Genomic DNA, 5405 nt, shown 5'->3' with positions numbered 1-5405 from the left:
GTTGACTATGCTGGCCCTATATTTCTTAAAGAAAAGACTCGGTCACGAGTCACACTCAAGGCATATTTATGCGTATTTGTTTGTTTTACAACAAAGGCGATTCACTTGGAGCTCGCCACAGATATGAGTTCTGAAGCCTTCTTAAATTGTTTACGAAGATTTATCTCACGTCGCGGTTTGTGCCATAGCATATTTTCTGATAACGGAACAAATTTTATCGGAGCACGAAATGAGCTTTTAGAAGTAAGGAAATTACAGAATGATCTACGACATATTGAGCGTGTCACCAAATTCTTGAATGATAACAACATTCAATGGCAGCTAATACCCCCCCGTGCTCCACATTTCGGAGGATTGTGGGAAGGGGCGGTAAAATCCACAAAATTTCACTTAAAAAGAGTCATTGGGGAGACAAAATTAACTTATGAGGAAATGTATACTTTGCTAACTCAAATCGAAGCATGTTTGAATTCACGACCTCTTTGTCCACTCTCCGACGATCCCACAGATTTATCTCCTCTCACCCCTGGCCACTTCCTAATAGGCGAATCACTAACTGCATTTCCAGAACCTGACTTGGGTCACGTTAAAGAAAATCGTCTCACCCGTTACCAGCATTTACAGAAAATGTTACAGCATTTTTGGCATCGGTGGCAGGCAGAATATCTCCATCAGTTGCAGCAGCGTAACAAATGGCGCAAGTCATCCCACACAACTCTTGGACTAGGAACCTTAGTTGTGTAGCGACCAGCTACAGCGGAAAACATTTGGCGAGCAGACTACCAGCACGGTTTATGACGTGCGCGCTTGAAAGGCTATTTTTGAGGAAACCGTTTTTAGCTTATTTAATTTCTAAAAATTCGACAATGCATGTCCGCGTAGGAACTTTCTCCGACGGCCTCAATAGCAAATTGCCGCATCATAAACCAAGGGTTTCCGAAAGGTCAGCCGTACGAGGCCCAGAGGCCCGAACCGGCAGGTCACGAGTACTTGACCTGGAGGAAACTCAGCTGCCCGCCAAGTGACGTCAGGGGAAAAACCTCCCCCGCCAAGTCGCACTGCGGTCCCCGAAAAAGCGCGCCAAGGGCGCAAGGGACACGCAGCGACTTGGAGAGAAATTACCTGATTGGTTAACACCGATGCGACGGGTTAACCAATCAGGTACGATTAACAGATAGCCAAAAGTTAGTAAGAAAAAGCGAGGCGTCAGGAGGCCAGTCAGGCACGGACCTCCAACCCCGACAGTCCACTTCTAATAAAGATCGTGCTAATACCGTGTGGGTACTTAGCGCAACCCAACTCACGTCTCGTTATTTAATAATAATAACCACATTCCTTCAGTTGTAATCAAAGATGACAACCTCCCACCACTCAAATGGAAGATAGGACGGATCGTCGACATTCATCCCGGTTCAGACGGCGTCACGAGAGTAGTATCAATCAAGAGTGCAGAAGGCACAATTAAACGACCAGTGTGTAAAATTTTCATATTGGCCGTGGATCGCGAGATAGATGATCCTACCGATAGACAATCAAAGTGTGGCGACGCGGACACTATATCTTAACTGGTATAGTTATTGTAATCATAGCAGCATTAGATATAAGAACATATTGTATCTACGTATATATAAGGACATTTATATTAACATAAGTATAGTGACTATTAACAAATCAATCGCGAATAATGTACAGCAATATCTTGTTTTGAACGCGAGCCGTTCAAGGTGGGCGGCATGTTAAGGATACTTAAGTAAGACCAGGTTTACGATACGGACGCGACACTCTGCTATTTTTGAGATTAAGGTTTGAATACGCGTTTAATGTTTTCGTTCGTTAATTATTCCTTATTGTCAGGAGGGCTCCAAACTTCTCATAAAAGCGGAGAATTTGGAGTTTCTTCGTGCATCTCAATAGCAATGAACGTATCATAAACCTGCGCGAGCTAAGGCACGAGCGAGCGAGCGAGCGGGACTCTTCCCCATAAGCCCAGGTGACGCGTACTTCACGCAAAACACGCCCTCCTTGAGGGTGAGTGGTTGGAGTTGGGTGGTGACCAAGGATCGAACGTGAGTGGGAGTCTTAGTCTCCCACCCAAAACTCACCCCCGTCAAGGGACCCAAATGCGACCAGGGAAGGGGAAATGCGAGTGCTGACCGGGGCAACGCTCCAACGAGACAACCAGAACACAAAAAAGGTTAATAGCAAAAAGTTCAGGTGATCACACAATCGCTACATTTTTCAATCGATTCTCGACGACGTGTCAGAATTGAACATTGGGTTTTACGCGTTTCTTTATGTTTCTTGGTGCTGTAGCGTGTAACTAGTGCGCGCCAATAGAGAGTAAGTCACACCTAGACCCGCGCCAATAGAAAATAATATTAACACGCACCAATAGGGGGCGAGCGTAATGAGCAAATTAGGCGTGTACCGATGGGGCACTCTCCACGGTCCGCGCACAGGAAAAGGGCGTATATAAGGACGCCCGAAAAAGGACAAAACAGATAGTCCGGGACAGCGAACTGGAGGAAACCTTGTACTCGAGTCAACTAAACATTTACCAGCAAACTCTGTATCGACAAAATAAATCTTGTTCAACACATATTTCACGCTTACGATTGGTGTGTGGTTTGAGGAGCAACGAACCCACAGTGCGAACAAACCGACCCTCGTCTATATCTCCAAAGCCAAACGTTTTCACATTATATTGTTGCCGAAAAGACATTTTGTTTTACATAAAGAAGGTTAACGTTACTGTTGAATCTAACTTTTTACTAATCGTTACGCGGTAAAGGGTCAATGAAAAACAGTTTAGAATTGCTGCTTCTATCACTTATGAGGCGTACCAGAGAATTAGCACTCTTTCGCCGGTCAAATTAAAACTTTGGAACTGGTGTTACCAACCTGAAATTACAAAGAACATTAATGTATTTTTTGGGGATAAGTTGTAAAAACCCTATAGCTTGGTGCCGTTTGACTACCGTGTAAACAGGGCCTTAATGTAATCTCAGTTGTAACGTAGGTACTTAGAGAATTTGGACGGGGTTGTTACCTGTGGAACGCTAAAGTTCTTTACTCGTAGTTATGTAATATATTTAAAATAAATAAGAAACTTTAAAGTGTTACGTGGGTTCTTGGGGAATTTGAGGGAATTGTCGCCCGTGGAGCACTGAAGTACTCTGCTCACGATGATTTTAGGAAGTTAAATGAATAAGGAAAACTAGCGTTGAAACTTTTAATAAACTAATAAATAACTTAATAAATAACTTGATTGGAATAATAATTAATGAAATGTTTAACTATAACTTTATTATGAGATAATACGTCTGAGCTCGTTGAACGAAGAAAATTGAATTTGGCGCACTTTAACATTCGCATTACGAGGCGCTACCTGACACCAGCTTCAGACCGCCCTAAAGCCACGTTCACGGGCATGCACGACGAGCGATTAAAACTACGTTCATGCGATAGCGTAACAAAAGTAAGGACGTAATAATGATAATAATTGTCTACCGGTATATTTCAGTGTTTTACTATTTCTTTTTGTTGCAAAATATCGCGTCTAGACTCTAAGCGGGGAGAAAGGAATGAATGTTTAAGCGTCGTCGATATGCATTATTTTATGTTAACATGTTTTTGTTAAATAATAAACTCCAATTAAATTAATGATTCTATTGTTACGTACGCAGACTAGCCGACACGGCGGCGCCGAGACATCCGCCTAGAGCTCACCCCCTTGAGATAAAGTAAACGAACGCACTTCGGTCTCATGGGAAAATTAGGGCCCCCACCACCCAAAAAGTACAAATTTTGGAGTATATAAGGGCATGATTTTCGAGGCTCAGGGGCAGTCACAGTTCAGAGTTACCCTGAACGTTAAAGTAGAACAGTATCCGTATAGTCATCGTTCGACACGAGCAAGATCGGGCTCAATTCCCTTTCGAGCAACAAGTATAATACTAAATTCGTAAGTGTCAACTAGACATACTCGTCTACGACGTCCCCGCGTACTCACCGTGTAAAGTCGAGAAGGAAGATTCTTGCTCAGCCAAGAATCAACCATTGTAATTCATATTTAAACATTGTAATCTTATTGTAACCACAATTGAATATTATTAGAATATAGTTGTTGTAGAATTGCTTAGCCTATATTCAATTAACCATCTCCTCGTAACATTAGTAACGGAATTGCTAGACTCACAAAGGATATATCTTAACCGCTCGAGGTATATCCGACATTACGGTACGTACTGTCCTCACAATTACCAAACCTTGTCCATCCTTTGGAGAACGGCGTATATACCACGTACGCCGACGGTTCCAATCCTATCGGACTTGTTGGAGAACGACGTAGAAACACATGCGTTGAATGTTCTGACCGGTCCACCACAAACCTTGCCAACGACGTGTTAACTGCACACGTTGAACCTCCAACCCTTTCCATCCTTTGGAGAACGGCGTATATACCACGTACGCCGACGGTTCCAATCCTGTCGGATTCGTTGTCAACAGCGTATCACCCTCATACGGTGAACGTTTTGACCGATCCACAAACCCAAACAAGTATCCGCTCCATGTGAGGACACGACCGCGTAAACCCGTAACACTATATAAAATTATTTGAAAATAACGTCGATTGGTATCCCTTTATTTATCAATACATGTTTATTTTAAAGCGAGTATTTTACAACTCAGCAATGTTTCTTTGCGTAGCAACGAGGATCAACATTTATTTAAATGAGCAGTTGCAAATAGTAGTTAATGACAGTTTATGATATATGTTATCGAGTTTTTTTTGTTCACTATACAATTTATATTCGGCGCGTTTTAGAATTCACATTCCAAAGAGCCACGTGAGCTCCATGAGTCGCAGAACGTGGCGTCACAATTCTCAAAGCAGCGCAGATAGCGACATTATTAGGCACTACACATTTCAAACTGACGTACAGTGTCACAGCTCATGTTCAAAAATAAAAAATTAGGTTTTGAAATTTTGTATTTCATTTCATGAAATTGTCTCAATATTACTTGTCTCAAAATTTATTCCCATTAGGTTTAATTAAAAGAAAAAAAATGTGTTTGGAAAATTCGGTAAGATCCAAACTTAGATTATCCGCTTACGAAACAAACATTCTGTGCACTGGTTCACTGCCGATTATTGAATAGTGCCTAAACTTCCAAAGTTTTACAGAAGTAACTTCAATTGTTTATAAAAAATGCGCATTGAAATGAAATATTTTACAGAATGTCATTTTTCGACTTCTAAATTCATCCTTTCAAATTTTATCAAAATCTTCGTGGGACAGGTATGTAGTCTTCTTGATAAGTGCTTTGCACATCAATATTTTTCAAATTTTTCATTTCGCTGAAAAGTTACCAAATGAAATTACAAAATAATTAAAAATAAA

The sequence above is a fragment of the Habropoda laboriosa genome, unplaced genomic scaffold (assembly GCF_001263275.1).
Source record: "Habropoda laboriosa isolate 0110345459 unplaced genomic scaffold, ASM126327v1 scaffold1391, whole genome shotgun sequence".
Classification (NCBI taxonomy): Eukaryota; Metazoa; Arthropoda; class Insecta; order Hymenoptera; family Apidae; genus Habropoda; species Habropoda laboriosa.
This window is presented reverse-complemented; position numbering follows the sequence as displayed.